General features: G+C 37.2%; 1 pseudogene; it reads right to left on the bottom strand.

Annotated features, from left to right (window-relative positions):
• The window catches only part of LOC102844806, a 27,672-nt pseudogene extending 18,521 nt beyond the window's left edge, over positions 1-9,151 (bottom strand).
• Positions 9,152-9,668: the final 517 nt, after the last annotated feature.

Below are 9,668 nucleotides of genomic sequence, written 5' to 3'. Positions count from 1 at the left end.
TTTTTTTTTTCTTTCTCCTAGCCCACTCCAGAGCCAAAGTGCTAAATGGTGGGTAATTATTTTGCTAATTCAGGATCTGGGTTTGGTCTTCCCCACCCCCCAGCTCTTTCTCTCTACTTCTTTGCTTTTTTCCTCCTCCCCTCCCCCCTTTTCTTTTTCACTCATCTCAGAGTGAAAAACAGCAGAGGAGACAGAGGGTACTCGCTAGAATCAGCAAGAGATAGTGCACCTGAAAGTGACTGAATTTGCTTGACCTGACTTCAGTCACGTGAATTGAAGTACCAATATAAGGCAGGTTTTAAGATGTGGTCTAATCATTCTGACTTGATATATAAAAAAAGAGGTTTTCTTTCCTTTATCAGCCCCTTTGTTCAAACACTATAACTCTGGTGATTTAGTCCATGGGAAATTGCACTGCTAACCCCAACACCAGGCCTCTCTGGCAGTTCAGATCCACCAGACTCTGAGGGAGAAAGAGAAGCAAACTCCAGTGTGATTTACAACCTCAGAAACCCAGTCGAGAGTCAGCAGTGAGTCACTTTGGAGTCAATGGCAGTGAGTATGAATAACCCAGTGATATTTAACTCAATTCTGACACACAGTAGAAATGCCCCATGGGATTTCCAAGACTGTAAATCTTTAGAGGACTTTGTATTTTCCTCCTCAAAATGTCTGCTAAGTTAGAACTGCTGGCCTTTCCATTAGCAGCCAAAAGTTTAACTCACTAAACCACTTAATCAAAGCAATTCATCATGACCCTCCAATTTACAAGGATTTAAAATTGTTATGCTCCTAACTCCATACATAAGGTCTTGAATATGGCCCTTTCACTGTCTATATCTGTTCAGCTTGCCTGTCAGTCTATATATCATCTTGTACTTTAATATTTCTCATTCTAAGACTGTAAATGTTGATAAGAGGACACTTTCTGTTCTTTCTTCTCTGATGTGCTTGGTGGGTTTTGACTGCTGGACTTTCGGTCAGTAGCCCAACATTTAATCCACCACAAGGCTACTTTAACCCATACTACAAGAGGTTAATACTACCACATTTACTATTTGCATTCAATAAAATGTGACAGCTCTTTATTTAGAAGGCGTGGACGCAATTCTTGGTTCCTCATGATTTTTCACAGCCTCCCAAAGAGGCAATATTTTTTCAGTGCTGGAAGAACTCATAACTTAAACTGGCTGCTCCTGTCAAATTCTACTTGACAGAGTCACCATGAAAATAAAGTCCATATCTCAAATAATATTTACAACACACACACTTGAACTATTACAATTATAAAATCTGAACTATTTCACTTAAAATAAAACTAATTCAGACTTATCCAATATCTCACACCATTAAACATAGGTGACTATAAAATTCACCCAAGTTCTGCAAACCATTATGGGAGAGAATGACAAAGACAAGTCTGAGTAAAATAAAGTAGACATGATTTGTGATTTTATTGATTTATTTTATTTTATTCTTTTTTATTTTTGATTAAAAAATATTTACTTTGTGCCCTACATAAGAAATTCTTATGATAGACATTTAGAAAATAGGAATCACACATTCTGTTATAGCATTAAAATTATATTTGGTTTTCTTTGCTGTTGTCACATGCCATCAAGGCTTCTACAACTTATAGTAACCCTATGTACAACAGCTCCAAAGACTGCCTTGTCCTGAGCCAGTCTCACTGACGATGGCACACCTACCTCATTCACCTAGTTACTCTATCACTCCATCTCATTTGGGTCTTAGAAAACTCTCATTAAAATAACATAACCCATTCCCAATGCTTCAAATGAGCAAGCACCAGCACAGAGAAGTCAGAAAACTAAAAATAGACTAAGCCAAATGGCAAAAATAACAATGAAAGTGGCAAAGAGCAGAGTCCTTAAAAACTCGCACAATAACAAAGGTGATAAACAGCAAAAGAACACTGCTTTGAGATTTCTGCTTATGACTAAGATTAACAGTGTAATATAGACCAGGTTTTCTCATCTGTGTGAAGCAATAAAAAAGAGGGAAAAGATTAATGAAAAGAAAAACAACATATATAAAAATAAAGATTTGGAAGATGTGTCACATAGGAAGAGATTGCCCACCTCACCTGCTTTCAGCAGAGCCACCAGCGAACCTGAAATACTGGAGAAGTGCAGCCTTCAGGTTAGTAGCACAGCTCTCTATGGATGACACCAGCAAGGCTCCCAGCAGTACAGGCAAGGAGGATGCAAATGGACTAAAAGGAGCCCTCTGAGTTAAGGAAATGGAATTGGAACTTTGAAGTTATGCTGGCAACTCAAAGACACGTGGTTTGGATTTATCAGCTGTTCCTCAGGAAAAAGACTGGCGGTCCCCGCCCTTGCAATTTATAGTCTCTGAAAACCTGCTGGAGTGTCCAGACTCAATGACACATAACAACAACAACTGGAGTTCATAGGATGGAGTATTAGAGAAGTGAAAACTGCACACAGAGAAAACTCAAGATCTTGAAAGGAATCTTTCTAACTCTCAACAAAGCATTGATAAGTACGTGTGTGTGAGAGTACTACCCAAGTCTGGGAAGAACAATTCAATAAAATTAAAAAAGCAGTGCCTGGTTGTTCAAGTGACAAGCAGAGTTCCTGTTCCAATATGGAATGATCTCAATATTCACGAAGCAGTGGATAGAGTACAGAGAAAGGCACGGCCTTACTAATGAGAAACAATTGGCTCTAGACTGAACACTCTTCCCATCTTTCTCAAAAAATGAACACAGCATCCAAAGGATGAAACATTTTTTTTCAAGGAACTTAGATAAGTCCTGAAACTAAAATAAAGAAAATGTATAGAAATGCAGATAAACTCAACATCCACAAAAAAAGTAACACTTGCCATGACTGTCATTCAAGAAAAGATTATGAGGCTATGCAAACAAGATCCATAGTAAAGAGAATAATCAATAATAATCAATCTAGACCTAATAGATGATAGAATTAGCAGAAAAACACAAACTGTCACAATAAACATAATTTATATATTCAAATAATTAAGTGGAGAAACCGAATTCCTAAAAAGAAAACCAAATCAAACTTTCAGATATGAAAACCAGACTGCCTTAGATAAAATATCCACTAGATAGAATTAGTGATGGAAGTATAAATTAATGATTTTAAAGAATAACAACAAAATCTGGCAAAGGAAACAGAGAAAAGAAATAAAATAGTGTGAGCTGTGGGACAGTTCCAGGGAACCTGATATACAGATAAGTGGAGTTCTGAAAGTAAAAGAGCTACTGGGTAGAAAAAAATACTTGAAGAAATACTGGCTTCAAAAGAGATGAGGGAAATGATTGAACTATAAGAAAAAAAATGTACAAATCCACAATTCTACTTGGACAGTTCTATACCTTATCTCAATAATTGATACAAGTAGAAATAAAATTGATAAGGATATATAAGATATGAATAGCATTATTAATCAACTTGACATTTGCAGAAACTCAGCAGAAATAAATAGCAGAATATGTATCATTTTCAAGTGAATACAGAACATTTATCTAGATAAACTGTATTCTGGGTTATAAAAGAAGACTCAAACATTTTTAAAAGGTTCAGGTAACATAAATAATGTTATCTAACAACAATGGATTTAAATTCTAATCAAGAAAAAAAAATCTCTTGCATTTGGAAACCAAGTAACTTCTAAATCGCGCATGAGTCAAATAAAACCAAAAGGAAGTGAGTTGTTTTTTTGTTTTGGTTGTTTTGGGTTTTTTTTTTTACTTAATAAAACTGAAAATAAATTTATGCTAGAATTTGTGAGGTATTGTGAAACTAGCAATATATTTATCCATAACTACACTCATCCCAAAGAAATGTGGCTCAATGTAATATGAAAACTATCAATCGATATCATACCCAGTAAAAATTTTCAGAAGATAATTTGTTTTAAAAATTTAACAAAGAACAAAGCCCAAAACTTTTTTAGCAGAGTTTCCATAGGGATTTGCCATAAGTTCAAGCCAGATCTAAAGAGGACATCAAATAAAGGATATCATTGTTCATGAAAATGGATTTTGGCTGAAAACAGAGAATAATAGAGAGATATATACCTGTGCTATATTGAGTAGACCATGGTATTTTGAGCCATAATGAATTATGCTTAACATTGCAAAAAACGGAGATTTCAAAACATTTACTTGTGCGTCTATAAAATCTGTACATGGAAATGGGACACCAGGCAGCCATTTGAAGAGAGGAAGGGGATAGTGTATGGTTTAAAATCAGGAAAGGTATACAGAAAAGTTATAAGCTTTCATTATACATATTAAATAAAGGAGGAAGTAGAAGATGCATTGAAGGCAATGGCTAAAAATAAGGCCTGAGCAATTTATAGAATACCGATTGACTTGTTTCAATTAGACTTGAATGTACTTATCAGTACATGCCAGGATATTTGGAGGATAACTGGCTGGCCAATGGTTTGGAAGAGATCTAGATTTGTTCTTTGCATTCCCAAGAAAGGTGATCTAACTGAATATGGAAACTATTAAAAAATATCATAAATATCACACAGAAGCAAAATATTGCTGATGATCATTAGAAAATGACTGGAACAGTATACAGATAGGGAACTGCAAGAAGTTCAAGCAGGATTTAGAAGAAGCCGTGACACCAGGGATATTATTGCTGATATGAGGTGGATCCTGGTTGAAAGCAAGGAATACCAGAAGAATGTCTATTTTCACTTAATTGACTATGCAAACACATTTGACAGTGTGTATCATAGCAAGTTGTGGCTGACATTAAGAAGAATGGAAATTTCAAAGCATTTAATTGTGCTCATGCAGAATCTATACCTGAATCAGGAGGCTGTTGAGTGAACAGAGCAGGGAAACACTGCATGGTTTAAAATTGAGAAAGGATGTTGTCAGGGTTCTATTTTCTCTCCATACCTATTCAATCAGTATGCTGAGCAAAATAGCCAAGAAACTGGACTCTATGAAGAGGAATGTGGCATCAGGATTGGAGGGAGACTCATCAATAATCTGTGTTACACTTGCTTGCTAAAAGTGAGAAGGGCTTGAAGCACTTGCAGAACATCAAGAAATGCAGCTTCAGCATGGATTGCATCTCAATATCAATAAAACAAAGATTCTTACCACTGGATGGACTGACCGGCAGCATCATAATGGATGGAGAGGAGGTTGAAACGGTCAACAGCTTCATCTTGCTTGGATCCACAATTAACACCCTGGTAGCAGCAGTCAGGGAATAAGGAGACATATTGCACTGGGAAAATCTGTAGTTAAGGACCTCTATAAATTATTGAAGAGTAATGTAAGTGTGAGGACTAAGGTGCGTCTACTTCAGGCCATGGTCTTTCTGATTACTTGCTGTGCATCTAAGAGCTGGACAATGAATAAGGATGACAGAAAAATAATTTATGCCTTGGAGTTGTGGTGTTGAAGAAGCGCACTGAACATCCCATGGATGGCCAAGAGAATAAACAGCTATGTCTTGGAAAGGGTGCAATCAGATTGCTCTTTGGAGGCAAAAATTATTAGGCTTTGCATCACATACTTTGGACATGTTGCTACAAGGGGCTATTTGTTGGAGAAGGACATGATGTTGGGAAGGGTGGAGGGTTGGCAAAAGAGAGGAGGACCCTCAACTAAGTGGATTAACGTGGTGATTACTGCAGTGGGCTCTTGTAAGTAAGGAAGTGTAAGGATGGAATAGGATAAAACAGGGTTCAGATCTTTTGTTCATAGGGTCGCTATGAGTCAGACTAGACTCAATGGCATCTAAAAACAACAACACTATATGATCAATAAGTATTCTAAGAAAATATTTCCAGAAGATAAATTACATGAAGAAGAATATGGCATCAAGATTCGAGGAAAACTAAAAAAAAAAAAAAAGATTCGAGGAAAACTCATTAACAGCCTGCTACATACAGATGACATAACACTATTTTCTGCAAGTGAAGAAGACTTGAACCATTTACTTAAAAAGATCAAAGACTACAGACTTTGGTATAGATTGCACCTCTACACAGGCAAAACAAAAATCCTTACCACTGGTCCAATGAATAACATCATTATAAATGGATAAAATATTGAGACTCTTAAGGATTTTATTTTCCGTGGATAAACAATTCCCATGGATACACAATTCCCATAGAAGAAGTAGTTTAGAAATGTAATGGTGTATTTTATTGGATAAATAAGTTGCAAAATTGTTAAAAAATGAAGGACTCACCTTGAGGAAAAGTATGAACCTGTCCTAAAATGGTTAATTCCCTGACTAATCCCCCTCTCCATCTGTCAGAAGGGAGTGACTCAGCCATTGGGTTGTGGCTCCACTGACTCTGTCCCCTGAGATATGGGGGTGGAGACTGTAGGGGCTCCTGGATCCTCACACCCTCAAGCATAAAAAAAGACAACAGAAGAACAAGACATGGACAGTTGAGTAGAAGATACTCATATTTGCCTCACTCAAAAAAACCCAAAACCCAAAAACCAACCAACAAATAAAACCACCAAAGGGGATTCAACAATATGTGGAAATTACTGAACTACATCATTGATTACACATACAAGACAAATCTTGCTGAAGATTATTAAAAAGTGGCTAGAACAGTACATTGACAGAGAATGGGCCATATATTCAAGCTGAATTTAGAAAATGTTGTGACACCAAGGATATCATTGCTGATGTCAGATAGGTTAAAAGCAGATAAAGTTATAAGAAGGTGTATCTCTGTGTTATTAATTATTTAAAGGCATTTTTGACTATGTGAATCACAACAAATGATGGGTAAAATTGAAAAGAATGGGAATCCAAGAACTCTTAATTGTATTCATCTGAAACCTATACCTAGACCAACAGGCTGTTGTGTGAACAGAGAAAGGAAACATTGCATAGTTTAAAATCAAGAAGAGTTTGTGTCAGGACTGTATCCTTTCTCTATACTTGTTCAATTTCTAAGCAAAACTTTATGAAGAATGCAGCATCAGGATCAGAAGAAGAACTGTAAAAAATCTATGTTATGCAAATGATATAACCTTGCCTACTGAAAGCAAGCACTTGAAATGCCAGCTGTGGAAGATTGTTGTTGTTGTTGTTGTTGTTATAGGTGCCATCAAGTTGAGCAGACTCACAGTGACCCTATGAACAAAAGATCTGAGCCTGTTCTATCCTGCAACATCCTCACACTTCCTGACACACAAGAGCTGTCACTGTATCAATCCACCTGCTTGAGGGTCTTCTTCTCCTTCGCCAACTCTCCACTCTTCCCAGAGTCATGTCCTTCTCTAAGGAATAGCCCCTTGTAGCAACATGTCCAAATTAGTCCAAAAATAGCTGTTTATTCTCTTCACTGTCCATAGGTTGGTCATTGCCATTCTTCAATGCCACAACTCAAAAGGCATCAATTCTTTTTCTGTCATCCTTATTCACTGACCAGCTCTTGGATGCATAGCTTGTAATTGGATGCATTGCTATGGCCTGAATCAGATGCAACTTAGTCTTCAAACTGACATCACTACTCCTCGATTTGAAAAGGTCCCTAACTGCAGATTTTCTCAGTGCAATGCATCTCCTTATTTCCTGATGGCTGGTACCAAGGATGTTGATTGTGGATCCAAGAAAAATAAAATCATTAACTAATCTTTTCTGTGTCCTATCTCCATATTTTTTTCAATCTTTATGTGGAACAGATTATCCAGGAGGCAGGGCTCTATGAGGAGAAGTGTAGCATCAGGATTGGAGGTAGATTCATCAACAATCTGAGTTATACAGATGAACAACCCTGCTTGCTGAGACAAAGGAGAACCTGAAATGATTGCTGCAGAAAGTTAAGGACCGCAGCCTTCAATATGGATTGAAGATCAACATCAAGAAAACAAAGATTGTCACCACTTGGCCTATTGGCAATATCATGATGGATGATGAAGAGATTGAAATTGTTGACAGCTTCAGTTTGCTTCACTCTATAATCAACATCCTTGGTACCAGCAGCGAGGAAATTAAAAGACAAATTGCATTGGGAAAGTCTGCTGTCAGAGACCTCTCTAAAATACTGAAGAGCAATGATTCGTCCTGGAGAGGGTGAAGCCAGGCTGCTACTTGGAGGCAAGGATACTGAAGCTCCATCTGACATACTTTGGTCATGTTGCAAGGCAGGATCAGTCCTTGGAGAGGGACATCATGTTTGGGAGGGTGGAGGGAGAGCACAGGAGAGGAAGATCCTCAATGAAATGGATTTATTCAGTCACTAGGGTAATGGGGACAGGTGTGTCAGAGATAATAAGGTTAGGAAGGAATAAAGAAGGGTTTAGGGCTATTGTACAGAGGGTTGCTCTGAGTCGTAGACAACTCGACAGCACATAACCACCACCACCACCACCATGATATTGTCTATTGATCCATTGGTAAGAAATTTTGTTTTCTTGACTTTGAGATGCAATCCATATTGAAACTGTATTCTTTGATATTCTGCAACAAATGTTTTAAGTCTTCCTCACTTTCAACAAGCAAGGTGTGTCTTCTGCATAATACAGGTTATGAGTTTTCTTGCAATATTGATGTCACATTCTTCATAGATTCCAGCTTCTCAAATAATTTTCTCAGCATGCTGACTGAATAGATATGGAAAAGGGATATAACCTTAATGTGCTCATTTCTTAATTTAAAACTATATAGTGTTCCCTTGCTCTGTTGTTCCCACAACAGCCTTTGGTCTAGGTTTTGCAGAAGCACAATTAAGTGTTCTGGAATTCCCATTCTTCTCAATATTAGCATAACTTCTTATGATCAACCCAGTCAAATGCCACTGCATAGTCAATAAAGTACCAACACACCTTCTTCTGGTATTCTTTACTATCAGGCAGGATCCACCTGGCATCAGCAATGATATCCCTGGTGCCATAACCTCTTCTAAATCCTGCTTGAACTTCTGGAATTTCCTATCTATGTATTGTTCTAGCCATTTTTTTAAATGATCACCAACAGTATTTTGCTTGCATGTGATATTAATATTTTTCTATAGTTGCCACATTCTACTCTATCACCTTTTTTGGGACTAGGAAAAAAAAATACCTATCTCCTCCAAATGGTTTGCCAGACAACTGTGCCTCAAACTTCCTGGCATAGACTGGTGAAAGCATCTAGGGTTTCATCTCTTAGTTGAAATGTGTCAATTGGTATCCCATCAATTCCTAGAGCCTTATATTTCCCTTTGACTTTAGTTCAGCTTCAACTTCTTCTTTCATTTCCAATGGCTTCTACTTATATGATATTACCTGAAATTTTTCAGTGTTAGTCAATTCTTTCTTGTACAGTGATTCTGTATATTTCTTCCATTTTCTTTTGATTCTTCCTGGATCGATCATCATACTGCCTATAGCTTCTTTCAATATTGTGACCGAGACAAATTTCTTTTTCCATTCTCTCAGCTTAAAGGCAGAGTTCTTCCCTGTTAGTTCTCCAATTTCAGCTATCTGCACATTCCATTATAATACTTTGCTTTGTCTTCTCGAGCTGCCCTTTGAAATCTTCTGTTCAGCTAATAACATATAGTGAGTAGGAAATGATGAGGACTTACTCTTTAACTTCATTTCTTGCTGATATTCTAAAGAGGAGCTCAGAAAATATGAGACTGAAAGCCAGCATTTGAGGCACACT

Source organism: Elephantulus edwardii, unplaced genomic scaffold, assembly GCF_000299155.1.
Source record: "Elephantulus edwardii isolate Elephantulus edwardi_28Jun2011 unplaced genomic scaffold, EleEdw1.0 scaffold00164, whole genome shotgun sequence".
Classification (NCBI taxonomy): domain Eukaryota; kingdom Metazoa; phylum Chordata; class Mammalia; order Macroscelidea; family Macroscelididae; genus Elephantulus; species Elephantulus edwardii.
This window is presented reverse-complemented; position numbering and strand designations above follow the sequence as displayed.